Genomic DNA, 21,579 nt, shown 5'->3' with positions numbered 1-21,579 from the left:
TACTATGCATTAAAAGCAGTTAACCTTGATTCAAGAGTGCGGGTTTCCCCTTTGGTAATACTCGTATATATGGAGGCCATCACTAAAGAAGTCTGTTTCTGTGCCTGAAAACAACGTGTGCTTCCATTCAGCAGAGAAAGCAAACGCAGGCCCTTCAGAAGTGCTGTCTGGACTCATCAATTCAAACCCATGGCTCTTTTTTTTCTTTTACCCACAGAGCCAGCTTGGCAGAATGAAATGTTGAGCCCGTTACTTATGTCCTGGTAATTTGATCGAGGCTGTGCCGAACGTGGGCATGATGTTGAGTCAGGCTGCGGGGTGGGAAAATATCACATTAATAAGAAAAATTGACAGACGGGGAAAAATCTGGGTGTCTGGAGTGAGGTGATCCTACTGATGGAGGCCATGCATCATCACCCCCAACACAGGCATCTGTGTAGCCAGCTATAAGGAGGGATTTGGACTAGGCACTTTGCACTAGGGTCCGTGTGCTCCCTCTGCTTGCTCTCTCTCTGCTCTTATCACACACACTCAGCACTCAGCACAGGGCAGGGGCTACCTAACCTGACGCGCCATATGGTTTGCTTCACATAACCATCTAGGAACTCTCCATTGGAAACTGTTTGGAAAAGGGCAGGCATTTTCAAAAATACTTGGCAGGTGATTGGATGAACCACCTTTCTATCACTGTCTATCACCCGCTAACCTCAACTCCTCGTCATCAGCCCAACGTAGCTGTTTGTATTTCAGATCCCTCAGAACCAACGTCAAGTGGCGAGAGCGTTTTCTGATCTGGCACAAACGAATCCGGAGTATCCAGACTGATTTGCGAGAGAAACGGGAATGCAAGGTCGATAGATCAGGATGGTCTCACGAGGCTAGGGGTTAGACCCCAGCTGCTGTGTTTAAAAAATGCTGCTCGATAGAATACCTGTAGGTGTGTGTGACTGCTGCGATCCTCATTCTGTCACTTAAAATACCTGTCAGAAAGCACGACGATGCCCTAGGGCTGAAACTACTAGTCAGATGAGTTTGCCTACCCCTTATGAAACAAAATCTATTGTGATATATTGGAAAATAGAATGTAATACATCAAACAATAAATTTCCATATATAGGAAACTAGTGGGTATATTTTCCAATATACTGCAGTACAGGTATATGAAAGAATCTGTATATTTCCTCTATATATTTTACATACTATAATACATTGACAGTTAATATATAGGGGAATATATTTTCTTTGCATAAGGGACACTATGCTCTCTACATGAGCGAACAGCGCATTGAAGATGTTTTGCCGTGCCATTGCAGAAGCCGTGCCAGGCTGTCACGCCGAAGTTATTCCCGCGGTGGACCAGGCCACGTGTGGACAGGGGCGCGGTCGATTCAGTTCGACTGTTTGGCATGTAGGTTACATTGGATAACTTAAAATCGGTCATATACTGTACCATACTCTGGAATATGAAGGGGTGGGACGTATCACCACCTCCCTTGTTCTCTGTAAAGCACATTGTGTTGCCTCTGGGTATGAAATGTGCTATACAAATAATAAAGCTTTGATTGATTGATTGATTGATTGATTGATATTGTCCTGTAAATTAATAGCTTATAGGGATGCGTCAATTGGGCCGTTCCAAAGTTAGGTTCATATCAAATGAATGTTTATAATCGGCTTATATCATATTCGGTCATATTGTCCTTTAAATGCATTGTCCTCTAAAAGCTTGGCATGTTTTTGTGTCTGGGCATCTTAACAAAAGCAAAGGGGCGTTTCTCTCTGCCGATTGTGGATTGATTTGAAAGTAGCTTAAATAAACACTCTCCCTTTTTCTTTTCACAGGAAAACAGATGTCAACATAGTGGTGGTGATGGTGGGGGAGGTGAGGGGCACAATTATCTTACTTTTATCTTGTCTGGGGCACTTAAGAGGACACCTCTCAAGAGCTGGAAAAAAGCTTTGCATTATTTAAGGACCTCCTAGAAATATTTTGACACATGGCTGTGATCCAGCCATCTTGTATAGCCACAACGCTGTGATGCTAATTATTCACAGATCTAAACACAGCCAAATGAATAATGAACAGGGATAACCTGAGGAGATCTAGAAAAAACATTGATTATTGATGAATACAGTTCGGCACTGTTCCAAGCCAAGGTCAGAAATCCGTTGGGTCAGTCACTTGTTTGTGTGTGTATGTATGCGTTTGTACAGTATGTATGTTTTTCATGTGAGAGATCTTATGCTGATAGTCAAACATACTTACAGTCATATGAGTGTTGCAGATGGAAACGGGAGAATAAAGAGCTGACCTTTGCCCCCCCCCCCCCCCCCCCCCCCCTAGAATGGTTCTGTTAATAATTGATCATAAGTGACATCTATAGCAACTGCCAACCTTAATTAGTGGCAGCACTGGACTAAACGTTGCCACTGCTGACAACACAGCCACCGTCACCATATGTCCTGGACAGGCCTTCTCCAGCAAGGACTTCAGCGCAGTAAATGTCTGTGTGCTCTGTATGCCAGGTACCTAGCGGGCTAACATGCCATATCATGCTAAATGCCATTGATGCTGGTCATTTACTAACCGTGCTTTAATAGTTATTCTACTCTGAACCCCTATACTGAATGTTGTCAATACCTTGTATTTTTCGTAATCTGCTGCTATATGACTGTATTAATTGACCACATAATCTGGACCTCGAGGGTCTTTATTTGCCACACAGTGAGACACACAACACACGTGAGTGAGGGGCGACAGCACACACAACACACATAGGTTTTTTCAGTGGTCGCCGGTGTAAATTGTTCCATGCATTTCTCCCATCCAAGCCGTCTTCCTCCAGGGGCAGCAAGGAGCAGTGGGGCAGCCATCGTTCATGGCGCCTGGGGACCAAGTCCAAGTGCTCAGTCCAAGTCCCGGTCAGGGACTGGACTGTAAGTTTGTATACTGACATAGTTGTCTGTACACTGTCACTGTTCTTGTATTTCTCTGTACTCCGTTACCGAATTACTGTATATGTTGTTTATAAGCAGGACGCATCTGTAAAAGAGAACTTTTCTCAGTATGTTCTTCCCTGTCTAAATAAAGGCTTCTATTCTATCTGCCTGTCTGCCTCTCTGCATCTGTCTACAGGCTCTGTACCAGGCCTAATGAAACACATTGCTACAGTATGTGACAGAGCACAGGTCTTGATTGTCCTTAATACACAATCCATTCATTGCTTACAGCATATATATTTGGGGGGGAGCTGTGGCTCAGGAGGTAGAGTGGGTCGTCCAACGATCTCAGGGTCGGCAGTTCAAATCCCGGCTCCTCTTGTCCATATGTCGAAGTGTCCTTCGGCAAAGACACTGAACCACAAATTGCTCCCAGTGAGCAGCCTAGCACCTTGCATGGCAGCTGGCCGCCGTTGGAGTGTGAATGGGTGAACGAGAGGCCATTGTAAAGCGCTTTGGATTAAAACACTATATAGAAGCAGTCCATTTACCATATACAGTATAGTAGCCCCTCAAAATGCCTGCTACGCACTTCATGGATCAAGCATATGCTCTTGCCAATATTGTATTCAATTCAATCTCTTTGCACAGGAAACCACGGCCATCCACTTGAATTATGAAGCGTCTCTGAAGTGTCTCTTCTTCCTGCGCAGTATGCAGAGCACCATGATTCAGATTGGTTTATGTTAACATGATTGTAATACATGTAAATACCCTCTGTATTACATAAACAGTCTTATTGTGTGTTATTCAGGGGGTGGGCAAGGTCCCTTCCCTGTGCTCGCTGCTCATTCTCTCCGTGGGAGGACACAAACAACATCGACTTTGTCATTACAGTAAAAAGCTCTCTAGTGTTCTGAAGCGCCATCCATCAGTTCTCCCTTTAAAAAAAATTAATTGTTCGCTTTTGAAATGGAGATTTTTTCAAAGCAATATGAGTGCAATCATCTCTAAATAGTAGCATGCATGCCGTATGCAAATGTTTAAAATGGCATGCGGTATGTTGTGGAAGAATATTGAAATGTTGTGGAAGAATATTGAAATAACTTAAATCGTTTTATTGGCAGTACCAACAAAACTCAAAGAAGACCCTATTTCACCGACAGTAACTTAGTTATTAAGTTAAAAAGTCCAGACAGAAGAAACATCAATGTATTGAGCTGTATTTGCCATGGCTTCATGTTGTCAGCCTAAAAGCATGATGAAAAAACAACATTTTGTCCCGTTACTGTATATCTGTAGCCCTGTGAATGACAACAGAATATGCATACACACACAAGAGAACAATATAATTCCAATACTGCACATTAAATGAGTTAGTGAAGAAACATAATTATGAATTGTGCCATGCCATACAGTATTTGTGGGAGAAGATCTATGTTTTTAATCTGTGCATTTGTGCTGTTACCTTCATACTTTGTACTGTTACTGATACTCTGTACTGTTACTTTCATAGGGCTATAGGGATTGTACTTTATGATGGTCAGCCTGATACCTGTCCAATCCCTACCCCCCTAACAAACTTACAAAATATATGAAAATGTGTATACTGTATATACTGTATTTCATTACCTTTGTTATTGCTTTTGTACTTTATTTACATCCTGTGTTGTTTGGTATGTGGAATGCTGAATGCTATATGCTTTGTAAGCTGACTATTCTGTAGGCTTGGGCCTGAACTACATTTCCCTTCAGCCTCTGCCACTTCACAGGTGTAACCTGATTGCACTGCCACTGCCCTTTGTCTATATAAAGGCATAATAAAGGTATATGTTCATTGTAATGGCTGTTGCCCTGATGAAGGTCATCTGACCGAAAGCTTGGTATTAAAACCTGAAATTCGCATGAGACCTACTGTAAGTGGGCAGAAATTTTCTTTTCAACATTAAATCTGTACATTGAAATGCTGGTGTGGGACTGAGGTCACGGCAGACGTGTCACAAAGAAAAACGGACCCGTGTGAGATCCGCTCCTGGGGTTCCCAGCTTCATTCTGATATACAACTGGCTCTAGGTAGCAACCTCGCCCTCGTACCGAGACGGACCCCTGCAGCCCTTCTCACACCTTGTCCAGACAGAACACGAGTGCCGCGCCTGCTAAGCCCACGCCGTCGCCGCTTGTTGCCTCGGGCCGGTAGCGCTGATCTGAGATCTGCGTTCTGGTCTTTGCTGCTGTGCCGGAGTCACCTCGGCGTTTAGAAGGATGTGAACGGCCTTCTCGACCGGCCTGCCGCCATGGCACGCGCTCCGGAGGAGCGGCGAAGTATTTCATCCTGATAGGATGAATACTCATCAGTCTACTAAATGCTGACAGTAGCCACTAAGTTGTTCTTGAAACTGTGAATCTAACTGTATTTCATATTCATACTATAACACAGGCCTATGGTGTAGTTATATTATTGTCTGCTCCGCTGCCTCTGATGTCTCTAGACATAAAAATTTTGCCTGTGAATGTTTTGCTGTTTTTATCTGTGGTTAGGATTTATAGGCTGCCAATGAACTGCCCTTCTGGGATCAATAATATTGTCTGAATCTGAGTCACCATGCTCATACAGTAAGCCTGAGAGGCCAGAAAGCCCAAACCCCGAGTGTTAAAACCACCTAAACCACCACCTCTAATCAGTCTCACCTACTGTGTGAGGAGGCAGGGACAGGGAGCAGGGACAGGGAAAGAGACATGGTGGGTTGTGCAGATGGAGAGGGAGAGAGAGAGGGGGGGGTGTAGAGGATGAGGGAGAGAGAGAGAGGGGGGGTGTAGAGGATGAGGGAGAGAGAGAGGGGGGGGTGTAGAGGATGAGGGAGAGAGAGAGGGGGGGGTGTAGAGGATGAGGAAGAGAGAGAGAGGGGGGGTGAAGAGGATGAGGGAGAGAGAGAGAGAGGGGGGGTAGAGGATGAGGGAGAGAGAGATAGAGGGGGAGTAGAGGATGAGGGAGAGAGAGAGAGAAGGGGTGCAGAGGATGAGGGAGAGAGAGGAGGGGGTGCAGAGGATGAGGGAGAGAGAGAGAGGGGGGGTAGAGGATGAGGGAGAGAGAGGGGGGAGTAGAGGATGAGGGAGAGAGAGGGGGGGGGGTAGTGGATGAGGGAGAGAGAGAGAGAGGGGGGTGCAGAGGATGAGGGAGAGAGAGAGAGAGAGAGAGGAGGGGGTGCAGAGGATAAAGGAGAGAGAGAGAGAGGGGGGTGTAGAGGATGAGGGAGAGAGAGAGAGAGAGAGGGGGTGTAGAGGATGAGGGAGAGAGAGAGAGGGGGGGTAGAGGATGAGGGAGAGAGAGAGAGGGGGGTGTAGAGGAGGAGGGAGAGAGAGAGAGGGGTGGGTGCAGAGGTAGAGAGAGGGGGTGCGGGGGGGGGGGCAGTAGTTCTCAGCCCCAAGTATCACAGTACTCTTCCAATGTCATCACATCATACTTTACTCTGGGCCATAATCAATCTATCATACCCTCTAACTAGGGCTTCACTGCTTACCTTGGATTCCAATCTCTCTTTCATCATTTCGGCCTTCATTATGATAATCTATTGCCCAGTTCTTGCTATTTGCATGTATTCGTATTCTGCTGTTTGTAGCACCCTCCTAGGCCATTTGCGTGCAATATTAGTGGCAGAGGGTGTGAAGGACGAACGTGGAGGTGATTGCATCTTAGATCACGTTTGTGTGTGTGTGTGTGTGTGTGTGTGTGTGTGTGTGTGTGGGCTTCCAAATAATTAACCAAATAAATCTTGCAGTCCGTTAACACTGCCTGCAATTGAAGCGTCCGTCGTCCTATCGATCGGCATGCGCTGCATGACTAAGGATCTCTGGCCAGGGGGGGGGGGGGTCTGATAGAGACGGTGCATCTGTGGCCCCTTCAGACCAGGAAACGTGGTCTTCTACTGCGGGATCATCAGGTACATCTGCTTGTCACAGATTAGTAAACACACCGGCATATCAGCCAGAGGGTACAGTGGGTGTGTCCAGGCTTCTCAGAGATCATAGTAGTGAAGGGAGCTATGATAAACAGCTCATGTCTTCTCTCTGATTGACATCTCAACCACGTATAGGTAGAGGAGCAGTCCTGGGAGTTGAACAGGTTCTAGACAGACAGGCTCTTGCGCAGGCTCATTATTATCTTATTGATCTATGTTATTACAGCTAACCAAGATCCGAGAGACATTCACTGACAGAGACATTCTGTAAAAGATCACCGTTGGTGCACAGGTCACGGAATACCCTGAAAAGAGACATAAATTGTTCCCTCTGTGCTCCTCCCGCTCGGGAGATACCGGCCACACTTTTAAAAGTCACACCACGCATCCCGTTCAATCTAGTAAATCGATTCTAAAGACAATGATGCATGCAGCAGAGGCTTCGGCAAGGAATGGGAATAATTAAGAAGAAGCAAGCTGTCCAGCCAGAGCGTTGTGCTTTGATTAATGCTGTGTGGAGAATGTCTGCGCTCATATCTGCTCCATTCACCAGCCTCGGAGGGGCCCGAGCCATGCCGCACAGATCGAGTAGCACTTAGTAACCTGCAATGATATGCTGCTAGCGTGACCGATAACCGCAGAAAGCGGTGGAAAATTATCGTCCCTGAGGAACAGGCCCAAGGTGAAAATGATCATCCATGTTAATGTGTGGCCGCAGTACATGCAAAGTCCAATGTTAGCCGCAAGCTCCTTGTTGTCTCACAGGCTATCTTGTTTTATACAAGAGTGCGTCGTTCAAGGTTACATTGTGAACAGCCGCAGCGCAATGAGCCTCATTCACCGATATCTTGCCTTGCTGTACATTCGAAAGGTCCTAAGAACAGTCTACTGTATGTCATAGTCGCAATGTTCTTAAACCACAGAATTGTTTGCACCTTTGTTCTTATAAGGATGAACATTCCTCGTAAATTGAAAGCATGTGCCAGTTGTCCCTAATCAGCATAGCTAAATCCCCGCCAATCCCCGTAAAAGGGCAGGAGACTGCAGGGCCATGCGCCTGTAACCGAGCTGAACTGGTTGAGCTCACTCCTCAGTATAAATGCATTACATCACTAGCTTAGCTGGCTAAAGCTGTGTTTCTGCAAGGTTGTCATGCGCGTCGGCCAGTCAGAGGACCTGAGGTCGCACCGAGCGTGGGCAGGTGAGGGTGGAAGAGAAAGTGATTCTGACGAGCACTTTCTCTTCCAGCGCAGCGAACCCTGTGACACGCACACGCAGAATCCACACACAGAAATTGAAAAGAAAATGACCTGTCATATTTGGTAGCATCAGAAGTGGAAAAAAATAATATAAGACATAACTTTAATAATCCCCAGGAGGGGAGATTTAGACGTTATAACAGCAGAAGAGAAGAAAAACAGAACAGAAGAGGCAAAGAATAAAATAAAACAAATTACTGTATGTGAATTAAAATACATGAAAATTATTATGGTAAAAGCCTAGCCAATGTAGGCTGTTGTTTTTGAGTCTGATGGCTGCAGGCACAAAGGAACAAAGGCCTGGACACTTGCACATGACCTGAATGTTCTGTATAGAGTAGGACACACCACACTCACATATCATGCCACCCACGCACACACACACACACACACACACACACACACACACACACACACACACACACACACACACACACACACACACACAGTACATATACTGTACACATGCACACACTTGCACATGACCTGACTGTATAGGACGCACGGCACTCACACATCACGCCACACATACTGTACACACACACACACACACACACACACACACACACGCACACTCACAAATTACACTCTGCATACTCACTGTATACTGACTGCACTATTTTTGTATATTGTTCTTCTCTCTTAGTTTATCCCCTTTTTTTGCACTAGCATTTTGTACTCTTCCTTTGCACTGTCCTGTCTTTGCACTGTCCTGTCCCATCCCTGCACCCTGTCCAATGTTGTCTCAATGTTATGCACCACGTCCGAAAGCAAATTCCTAGTATGTTGAAAAACTACAATGTCAATAAACTGATTCTGATTCTGATTCTTACACTTGAGTGTGATGAGCCTGTAGCTTAAGGTTCTCCCCATCAGCCACAGCTCGTCATGGAGGGGATGAGTGGGGTTGTCCAGGATGGACTTCAGTTTGTCCCTCATCGTCTTCTCCACCACTGCCTCCAGACTGTCCAGTTATTTCCCCACGACAGAGCTGGCCCTCCTCACCAGCGTGTTGAGCTTGTTGGTCTCCCTCGTCTTGGTGTAGCCTCCCCAGCAGGCCACGGCAAATACCAGTGTGCTGGCTACCACAGACTGGTAGAACATCAGCAGAAGCCTGCTACACACATCAAAGAACTTGAGCCTCATACGGAAGAACAGTCTGCTCTGTCCCTCCCTATAGAGGGCCTCAGTGTTATCAATCCAATCCAGTTTGTTGTTCAAGTGCACTCCCAGGAACTTGTACGAGTCCACCATCTCAATTTCCTCCCCCTGGACGGTAATAGGGGTTGGCGGCCTCCTTCTCCCCCGAAAATAACAAAAAAAGATGCATGGGAGGCTATTACTCGTTCAGTAGCGCCTGGGGACCAAGTCCCAGCACTCAGTCCCAGTCCTGGTCAGGGACAGGGACAGGACTGGGGAGAGATCCTTCCTTGGTATGTTTTTATATTGGGGTTCTATGTTCTATGAGGGGGAAAGGCTTATCTGAGCTGGACGAAAATAATTATTACAATAATTATTAAATAATAATTATAAGGCGGAGCCCTATTGGTATATTCCTCTGCGTAAGAGTCAACACAGCTGGTAATTCGTTCATACACTCACTTTAGCTAATCAGGGTGGAGCAGCATTTCTACAGTATATGAGCCCGTGGCTGCCGCCATTCGTCCTTTTAAAACAATTCAGTGAGACTGATTGGGGTCCTGAGTGGGGTATAAACCCTGACGCCGAGGAGCACTGTCCTCACGCAGCTGTGAAGCGCTAGCCAACCTTCACTCCTATTATTAGTGAAGAGCTGACCAACCTTTACTCCTACCATTAGTGAAGAGCTGACCAACCTTTACTCTTACCATTAGTGAAGAGTTGACCAACCTTTACTTCTACCATTAGTGAAGAGCTGACCAACCTTTACTCCTAATGAAGAGCTGACCAACCTTTACTCTTATAATTAGTGAAGAGCTGACCAACCTTTACTTCTATAGTGAAGAGCTGACCAACCTTTACTCCTACCATTAGTGAAGAGCTGACTAAACCTTTACTCCTAATGAAGAGCTGACCAACCTTTACTCCTATCATAGAGAGCTGACCAATCTTAACTCCTATCATAGTGAGCTGACCAACCTTTACTCCTATCATAGTGAGGTGCCAAACCTTTACTCCTATCGTTAAGGTAGGATGGGGTCCGGCCGAAATGCAATGTGTAGCGCCCCCTGGCAGTGCTGGAGAGTGGGGCTCATTACATCTACTCACGTGACCATAGCGCAGTTCTCGGTTTCATGAGAGCTTTCAGCTTATAGCGCTTAGCTGCACTTCTTTAGATAGGTTAGCTGTGCCCAAGGATAGTGCAACAGAACAACTGAATACATACCCCAAGATGTTGAGAACACACGCTGAAATATACTCTCATGACATATCAGATGTAATGCAATCGAACTATTTATTTTGCCCTACTACATTCGCCTCTAACCAGAGGGCAGGGGGGGGAGGAGGGGGTGACATTCAGCATCTCTGTCACCAGTCATTGTAGTCTTTTCTGCCCCCAGGCAGGATTTAGATTCAGATGTATTTGTCACATGTAAAAGTACGGTGTACAATGTACAGTGAGATGTTGCTGCAGGCTCGGTGATGTGCTCTAAGGATTACAGATATGTGTGGGTAATTTTTTAAACTCCTGAGCCTAAATCCAAAATATGAATGGAGATGAATGGGCGGCCGTGCCTGGCGCTCCGGAGAGGCGCCGGGCTGTGGTGGTCGCCGTCGGTCGCAGTTTGTGTGTCGTTGGTGGTAGCTTAGAGGAGCCGGGGGGGGGGTCTTCTCAGCGTTTCCCTCCGCCAGGGTTGTTCGGCTGGGCGGGCCTGCCGGCGTGCTGCAGAGCTGGGCCACGCGGCTCCTCCAGAGGGCTCTATCGTCGGAGGGGCAGGTGCTTCGACAGCAGCTGTTTCCCGTTCTCCTTTTCCAATGACTGAACCACTCCATCGCAAGCAGAGAGCCCTCAGAAGGGCCTTTGGTGGAGTGGGGGAAGCGCGAGCTCCCTCTGATTGCATTTTTATGAAGACGCGGAGATAATCTTCAAAATGATGTTCTCCTCCTCAGAGTGACTAGACAGCTCACCTTTCATCCAGGCTTGCTGGAGAAGTTGAGCCTCAAATCCCATTACAGCCTGTCTGAAGGGGTTGTGGGATGAGACTGGAGCACTGCTGTCGCCGGGGGACAGCCCAGCAACCCTGGCAGTAGAGGTCGAAAGAGAGGACATATGCTACCATCAGATCCAAGCCTGGCTCCCACGCCTCAATCTGAATTTCCCAAATGTGATTCAGGGTCTGGAAAGGTTGAGTTTTGTGTCACATGCCGATCTGAGGAAGATGTGGCCTTACATTTTGCATGATTAATGATTGTTTTTAATGTTGTTTTTAATCAGATGATTTTATGTGCCTGTATAAGGTAGGCCTATTTTTCATAATTTTGAGAATGCCTAGGCCAACACTGTGCATGGTAACGCACCTCAAAAGAAGTGTTTAACTAGACATATTTCAAACGGTGAATAGGCTGCTTGCTGTTGATGTCACATTCGATTTCGGACTTCTGTTCCACTCCTTTGATTTTTAGCCCTTTAGGCGTTGCCAAACTCTTGCAGGGCACAACGAGGGTCAGCTACCAATGTGTTTTCCATGTTTGGAGTTTGCTGTAGTAGGTACGATATGCTGTATATGTGTACTCCTAGACATATATATTCATACAGACTGGATGCATGTACTGTATGTGCATATTTGTATCTATCTTTTTTATCTATCTGTCTCTCTCTCTCTCTCTGTCTATCTATCCATCTATCTATCTATCTATCTATCTATCTATCTATCTTTTTATCTATCTGTCTGTCTGTCTGTCTGCCTGTCTCTCTCTATCTATCTATCTACAGTATCTATCTATCTATCTATCTATCTTTTTATCTATATGTCTCTCTCTCTGTCGATTCTATCTATCTATCTATCTATCTATCTATCTATCTATCTATCTATCTATCTTTTTATCTATCTATCTGTCTGTCTGTCTATCTATCTATCTATCTATCTATCTATCTATCTCTCTATCTTTCTATCTATCTATCTATCTATCTATCTATCTATCTATCTTTTTATCTATCTAGCTGTCTGTCTATCTATCTATCTATCTATCTATCTATCTATCTATCTATCTATCTCTATCTTTCTATCTATCTATCTATCTATCTATCTATTCATCCATCTATCTATCTATCTATCTATCTATCTATCTATCTATCTATTTATCTATCTATCTATCTATCTATCTATCTATCTATCTATCTATCTATCTATCTTTTTATCTATTTGTCTGTCTGTCTGTCTCTCTCTCTCTCTGTCTATCTATCTATCTATCTATCTATCTATCTATCTATCTATCTATCTATCTATCTATCTATCTATCTATCTATCTATCACGCTACCTTGAGCCACATTGTTGTTCTGGGCCTTTTTGAAACAGCTGTTTTTCCCTGGGGTGTCCATGGAGCCTACATGTTGCAGTCTGCATCCCTGGCAGTAATGCCAGCCTAGGACCCAGTTGAATTGTCAGACTTTGTTGTAAACTTTCTGAAGTAAAGATTTGTGTTAAGTGCAAACCTTTTTCCTGTGTGTTCTATGGGGTTCAAACTCTGATCCATAACGGTTGCATGTTATTTTCCGTTGCATGTCTGTTTTCAAATTACCGATTGTGGAAAATGAAGACGCAATGCTACTGGTCTAGCCCAACCTAAGGGGGTGCCCAGCTTTAGGGCATCACAGGTCTATATTGTAGGTGCGAGATGCTATAATCTGCCATTACAGCTCATCTGAGGACAGCCCTCTGCTCCATTACTGTACATTTCAAACCACTTGGGGAAACAGTGAAAAAACTGTTAGAAAGAGCTCTATTTTAAACCATTGTAGCTTAAGGAGATTGCTGCAGGCGAGAGACAAAACCATTGTCTTGGAAAATGAGATTCTTGAGATAATGTACAGATAAATCAAAAATGGAGAAAAGGAGAAAAATATCATTTTGATTTGTATAGATATCACCAGACCAAATGTGTTCCTTTCTTCAGGGGTGAAAAATAATCTTCTCTCCCACAGTGACTTGGATAGGGATATTCATTTTAATAATTTACCCCTGCAGTTTAACAAGGTATTATGTGTGTGTGTGTGTGTGTGTGTGTGTGTGTGTGTGTGTGTGTGTGTGTGTGTGTGTGCGTGCGTGCGTGTGTGCGTGCGCGTGTGTGTGTTATGTTGATGTGTTTGTGTTTACTGGTGTAGTACATTATCATTGGTTGGTTCATTTTTCAGGTCTGGTCCTCAGGGTGGAGTGATCCCCTTGGCAGCTCTCCATTCATCTAGGCTCCGGGGGGGGAGTTGTTTCGGGGGTGGGGGGGGGTGTTTCATGTTTTCATTAACCTGCGCCCTCCCCGTCCGATGGCTGCGGGGCAGCAGTTGGACCTCTGTACCCCTCCGCACTCACGCCTCTCGTGCTGACGGGAGACTTCAATCACATGCCCTGCATGGGGGCTCGGATGACGAGTGGGGCACGCCGTGGCCTTGGAGGAGATTGAGCTGTGTTTCCGAGGTGAGGGACTATTCTCTATTTCTTTCAGGCAGATAAATACAATACATGGTGGCCATTTTTATCTTATAGAGGACGATGTTACGGTGAAAACTGGATAATGGTAAAATTTCTGACAGGAAATATACCATTCCCCTCTACTCTTCTCCATGTACACGAACAGCCGCTCCTCCTGCCACCAGTCACCTGTGGATGAGGTGTGTCCATCAGTAATCTGTGGTGTAAGTGAGTGGATGCATGGACAGTATGAATGAGAGGTGTTGTAAGGTGTAAAACAAAACTGCCACGAAACCTAAATGCCACAACAAAACAGAAATGGTCAGCGTGAAGAAAGATCTCTCAAAACAATGGGGAGCGCCTGCATTTATCACAGCCCCGCCAGGTGTAGACCATCAGCTGGCTAATCAACCCAGCTACCTGCCAGCCGGCCAGGTGCACGCGTTCTGGGCTGACTTGTAAGGTAGTCCTACAGTGGGAGACAAAGCACAACAGTACAACACCACACAAAACATCAAGCAGACCGTCACAGTCAAGGCGGGGAAGTTTGCTGACGACACCACCCCCATCGGACTCTTCTCTGAGGGGGATGAGTCCGCCTACAGGTGGGAGATCGACCAGCTGCTGTCCTTGTGTGGCCATCTAACCTGGAGCTCAATACTCTGAAGACAGTGGAGATGGTTGTACTGTAGACTTCAGGAAGAGCATCACCCTGAATGACTCTCCAGTTGACTGTGGAGTCCTTCCACTTCCTGGGCACCACCATCTCCCAGGGCCTCATAAAGAAGGTGGATGTACTTCCTGAGGCAGCTGAAGAAGTTCAATCTGCCAAAGACAATGACGGTACACTTCCACACTGCCATCATTGAGTCCATCCTCACCTCCTCCATCATCATCTGTTAAGTTGCTGCCACAGCCAAGGAAAAGTCCAGATTGCAGCGTGTCATCCACTCTGTTGAGGTAATTGCCTGCAACCAGAAGCTATATGCCTCCAGGGCCCTGAAGCGGGCAAGAAAGATTGTGGCCGACCCCTCCCAACCTCACACGAGGACCATCAGGTCCATCAGGACCAAAACCTCTAGGCACAAACCAGTTTCTTCTGCAACTTGTCTCATCAACAAGGCATGTGACCCCCACTGACACTGGCTAGCTTGTACATTTTGTACATTTTTCTCTCTCTCTCTCTCTCTCTCTCTCTCTCTCTCTATATATATATATATATGTATATTTATATATATATATATTTTTTTTTTTATTAATTCTTGCATTACAGTATGTTTACTAGTATTATTATTGTCATGCACTAACATACTTATAGGCAAATTCCTCATTGATGTAAACCACTTGGCTAAAATAAATCAGAGTCTGACTCTTATCACATTCATCATGATTCTTCTGAGGAACTCACAACTCTACATGGAATATTTGGTATGCACTGTATATTAATATGGCTGACGTTGATGTGTAGGCACACATTTTGATATGACATTGAAAGCATGCTGTCAGATGCTTATGGATCTTCATAATAATAATATTTTTTTATTTGTATTGCACTTTACATTTCTCATAGTTCTACAGATTATAAATCTGAAAGTGCTAAGATTAAAATACCTCATACAAAGCTATGCAGTCTTTTCATCTCAAATACCACTGACAGGCTTTTCTATTTTTATTATTATCACATTGGCAAGAATTTTTAGTAACATTTTTGTCTTAAAAGAACAGATAAGCAAAAATACATCTGACAGTTTGCCAGTCATGTTTGATGTGAAGATAAGAGTTTGAATTTGATTATCATTTAATTACTGCAGTGCACACATTCTATAGGGATTGAAAGCACATTAATTGAAAGCAATGTAATGTATTCCTGTGCATCAAAAGATAAACTATCACTGAGCCTGGGAAGCTGTTGATGGTAGTCTGGCAAAATATTGATTGTGGACCTCAGCGAAAGCTTGAGATGAAGCTTAGGAAAAAACACTCATTGCTATTTCAAACACTCTTGCCTTTCACTTCCAATATTACCTATCTAGCTGTCTGTTATGATTGCCTCGCTCTAACTCTTGTACAACAAATTACTTATTATAACTGCCACGCCATTGATGAGTGAGCTGCTTTCATATTATGAATTGTTGCCTGTTACACAGATTTACTTTCTTCAGATTTTAATGTTTTGAACAAAAGTGATATTGAAAAGAAAATTTCTGCACACTTAGGTCTCATGCGAGTTTCAGGTTTAATGCCAAGCTTTCGGTCAGATGACCTTCATCAGGGCAACAGCCATTACAATGAACATATGCCTTTATATTGCCTTCATATAGACAAAGGGCTGTGGCAGTGCAATCAGGTTACACCTGTGAAGTGGCAGAGGCTGAATGGAAATGTAGTTCAGGCCCAAGCCTACAGAATAGTTAGCCTACAAAGCATATAGCATTCAGCATTCCACATACCAAACAACACAGGATGTAAATAAAATACAAAAGCAATAACAAATACAGTATATACATTTTCATATATTTTGTAAGTTTGTTAGGGGGGTAGGGATTGGACAGGTATCAGGCTGACCGTCATAAAGTACAATCCCTATAGCCCTATGAAAGTAACAGTACAAAGTAGCAGTAACAGTACAAAGTATGAAAGAACTACTTGAGACCTAAGTGTGCAGAAATTTTCTTTTCAATATTAAGTTTTGTTGTTCTAGCACCTTAGCATTTGTTAGTCGTGAGTGCGGTGATTTCTACAAACAAACAAACAAAAGTGATCAAATGTGTCCTGGTTTTATACTTCTGTTATTAAGTGAGTAATTCATTATGATGCAAAACACACACACTGTGTGTTCCCTCAAGCAGGGAAACAATATCAAGCAACAGCATTGTTTTAAAGTCTGCTCTGTCAATCAAAACTTTCTTTATCAGTGATTTACTGACTTTTTCCCCTAATAGCTTTCCATTGTTCAGCAAACACAATTTCCATGAAATGAGTCTAAAAATTAAAGAAAATTAGCTGCTCCATACTAATTTGTTCCTTCAATGGAGGATGTGATGTAGGGCCACATGGATCCCCTCCTCTCCTCCTGGCCCAGAACCTTATCAGTAAAAGTCAGGGATGTGAAATCAGGTTTCCCAAATGGAGGAGGGTGTACTGTAGGAATAACAATATACTGTGAGGTGTGTAAACTTGTAATTACCTCTGCCCCAGCGACAACGCAGGGCAAGAGGTAATGTTTTCGGTGGTGTGTACATCCGTCCGTCCATTCATCTGTCCATACGTATGTTTACTGGACCCATTTTCATGGAAGGGTGTAGCATGGGCAAACCGAGAACCCTTTTTTGGACATGGATTAAAATGTGTGGGTCGGGTCCACGAGCCGCCCAAACACGGCTGGCCACTCACCGCCATTAATTTTTGGGACCAGGATTACACAAAAACTACTGGACCGATTTTCATGAAACACAGTGGAGGGGTATTGCATGGGCCAACTTAGAAATAATTACATTTTGGAGAGGATCCGAATCACGGGGTGGGTCCATGAGTCGCCCAAACACGACCGGGCTGGACATTCACCTCCATTCATTTTTTGGACTATGCAAAAACTACCAGACTAAATTGGCCCATGCTACACCCCTCCATGAAACTCAGTGGAGGGATAAAGCACAGGCCAATTTAGAACCCATTCAATTCTGAGCACCACTTCTAGTTTTTAAATGTTTATTTTCAACTCCACCAGAGCATCAACTGGTTAGGTCTCTAAGATGGGGGGGTCTGCAGTAAGAATATTATCTTGGTTATAGTTACTGTATAATCGTTTCTCAGCTAAAGCTGCTACTATAAGCAAGGCAACTGCACAACTAATACACACAGACGTACTGTCATTCAGGGCACTGTCTCATCAGTGAAGCTGAAATATGAAAATAAATTGTCCTAAACTTTTCCAGTCTATCTACAGTTGTGACATTCACCAAAGCTTTGAGCACATTTGGCAGAAGGATAAAAAAGATAATAGGAAAGCAGAGGGATTTATCGGACTGATTGAGGGGTTGCCTATTATTTTATTCCCCCCTATTGTTAATGTCAGTTGTGTTCGTTCTATGTTCAAACATATAGGTCTGAAAGCATAGTGAATCTTTTGGAGAGATTAAGATGTTGAAACTATACAAATTTCTTACATACCGTTTTACTACTAACTTTAGTAGTAAAATTATCATTTTCTTTTTTCTGATGTGTTTTCTCTCTCTCAAGGAGAAGCAACTATTTTGCACCTCTGTCTCCTGAATCATGCAGACAAGCATTTTTGCAGACACAAAACAAACACACAAACAACAACAACAAAGTTCTTGCTCATGTTCTTGATCTGATTGAGACTTGATTTCTTGAAGCCTTTCCAAAAAGAGTTCTTGCTCATGTTCTTGATCTTATTGAGACTTGATTTCTTGAAGCTTTTCCATCACAGCCACACATGTGACCTGCCAGGCAAGCCGCCCTTCATTGATGCATTCCCTCTCTGCTGGATGTTAAACTGACGCAAGATCACAAGCCCCTTACAGTAGTTCTTGTACAGTAGGAGAACAGGCTCCAGTCATAGAGATTCATTCATACAGTTCCCCTGAGGTGTTAGGTCAGTGGTTCTTAACCTTGTTGGAGGTACTGAACCCCACCAGTTCCATATGCGCATTCACCGAACCCTTCTTAATTGGAAAAATAAAATATGATTTTTTCAAATTCAAAACATACTGTAGGTATATATTTTACTGGTGCACAAAATGAACCGTGCATCAACATCACTGTGTTCAAAGAACAAAACCATCAAAACATGATTTTCACACAAAAACAAAAGCATAATAATGAATATTTACTGCAAATCAGTGTGACTTCTGCTGTTGCCTTTCAGAGACCAGTTCAGACCTTGGCAAGTGCCACTCTCATGTCATTTTCGCAACAAAGTCTGTTCCTTTCACAATCACACGACGTACCATCACGACAGTCACAAGTCGACTACTGAGCGCACCAAATTCCCTGCAGCACAGATAGGCCAAGCGATGTAGCGTGATCACCTGCAGCCAATGATGGCCAAGCGGGGCGTGTCATCACGAATCATATGAGTCGGGTGTGTGTCTTGACCTCCGCCGAACCCCTGAGACTGACTCACCGAACCCCTGGGGTTCGATCGAACCCAGGTTAAGAACCACTGTGTTAGGTAAACGTTATCTATTGTGACTTGTCTTCAATTTGTACTCTTATTACAAAGCGAGGGAAGCATGCAGATCAGGGCCGCGCATCGTCCCAGAGTATCCAGGCGTCCCTCCCCATGTCCAGCAGGTCCATCCTCCCACTCGGGCTTCACGCTCATATACGATACGATACCATACCATACCATACCATACCATACCATACCATACCATACCATACCATACCATACCATACCATATGATACCATACCATACCATACCATACCATACGATATAACTTTATTGTCAGCAATGCTGAAATTGGTCTTGCGACACAGCTCACATATGCAATACATAGTACACACATTTGACAAACAAACAAAAATAAGTACTACATCCATACACACACATGCACTGTACATACATACATACAGCCATACACACACACACACACACACACACACACATACATACATACATACCAGTGGAGGCTCGTCCATTGAGGCAGGGGAGGACAGTCCAATATATGAATTTATTTATTCATAATTAATATTATCTCAGTTCTGTTCATTAAGCAGGTTTTCCCATTATTGAAATTCTAACTTGTCCAACAGTGACATATACAACATGCAGCTGGAGGATCCATAGATATCTATGGAAGGGAGGCTAGCCTACCTTAGGGCGGGTTCTTTTATCTTAAATCAATGTAATGCCTTTTTTCTTGCTAATTTGTGATTGGCCAAAACGCTGAAAAATTACCGCAAGGGAGGACAGTACTCCGGCCCTGTCTGAACAGGATTCAGATATTATTATTTTTTTAGTCCAATCGCATTCCAGATTCCAGATTTACCACAGTGAAGGCCGATTGAGTCGGCGTTGATGTCTGTGTTTCTCTTCTCTGTGCCATTGGAGACTTTTTGTGTGTTCGTAGCTCCATAATATAATACATCCGAAAGTATTATGGGACATATTATACATCAAACTATTTGTCTTGATTCTAGCCATCTAAATATCCAAGCTGACATCAATACTTTTTGAGCTAGAGCCGTCTGAACACGACAGTTCCACTGGCTGGCTATAGCCGGTAACGTTAGCTACGAGGTGCACGTCAGGCTACGGCATAGGCAGGCGCGCAGATTGGCTGGAGGCGCAAACTGTCGGCAACTCATCCAAAACATTTCTAGAGACTGGGTCGCAACACCGGATCGGAGAAATCCACAGCCTGGCTCCTGCTTGCGTGAGAATTGGTCGCTTTGCGGTGCTTATTCCTCATCCAGTGATGGATGGGTGGATGGAAAACTTACATCACTCAACTGAATGTTCATATTGTTCTGATAATTGTAGGCTATAGCAACATAAGAGTGGCAGCTTTGACAGCAACCCAAATGAGCTAATCCCATAGCTGTACCATTGCTAGCTAGCCATGAGTGAACTGTTGGATACTGCATTTGCTGTGCAACGTATTCCATTGTCCAGTTGTCAAGTCTATTTGCCAACAAACTGTGAGAGCCAGCACACCTCAGTGTCCCCTAATCAAAAACATTTTTCATATATCACCTAACCTCTCCAGCACCTCACCAATATCAATTATTTTCTCTCTTTAGAGAAGAGTACAATCCATTACAACAACTATTGCTTACAATGTTTTATTGATGTTTTGTAATATTTTATTATGAATAAAATATAATAATTGAATAATGCTGCATATAGTTAAAGAAAGTGTTATTCAGTTTTTCATATGCTAAAATTGACTGTAAATCCATTTTAAAGCTGATATTTCAAATAATAACTGACTGAGGGAAAGTGCCCCCCGGTGCCCATGGGCGGTTCGCCTCTCTTCTCCTGTCCTCCTCAGTTTTTTGAGTCACCAGCCGCCACTGATACATACATACATACATACATACATACATACATACATACATACATACATACATACATACATACATACATACATACATACATACATACATACATACATGAGAAACGTGAAAGACGAGGGCACAGATGACCGTTATTATTTTACTGACTATGGCTCAGAGCTAGATTTAATTTTAAGGTTGACTGATGAACAAATTACTTTTTCAGTCTAACCTTGCTGGAGCCTGAGGACATGTAGACTATATGCTAAATTTCAAAAGTCTTCTGTTAATACTCCACAGGGAGGTGGTTCCTGACTAGATGTAGGACAGGTAGACAGTGCAGTAGGGAAAGTCTAGGGAGAGTGAGGGTGTACGTGACACGGGGGGGGGAGGAAAGGGTAAAGGTAAGAAAAAAAAAACCATTCATATTTGCCAATATCTTAGTCTGATACATACTGTCTGACAACCCAATTTTGAGAATTTTGTTTTGTTTAAGATTTCATGTTTTACTGATTTCAGATGCACATTCATTGGTTTTGAGTTTTTACAGAGAATTGACTTTCCTGGACTACCGGATAAATGCCAAACCGGTTGGAACCGCAAGTATTTTAATAATTTGAAATGACTGCCACTTAAAGTTGTGTTAGATGATGCTAACTTCAAACTCAATTCACTGTATTGTCATGTAAACTTAATATGCTCAGATCTGTTTTGCAAACTAGTTTTCGGAGGTGTGACTCCAACGGGATTGATATCATCCAGCCCTTAGAGGCAAAACCGCCAAATTACAATATCA

Source organism: Borostomias antarcticus, assembly GCF_949987555.1.
Source record: "Borostomias antarcticus genome assembly, chromosome: 8".
NCBI classification, from domain to species: Eukaryota; Metazoa; Chordata; class Actinopteri; order Stomiiformes; family Stomiidae; genus Borostomias; species Borostomias antarcticus.
Note: the sequence above shows the minus strand (reverse complement) of the source record.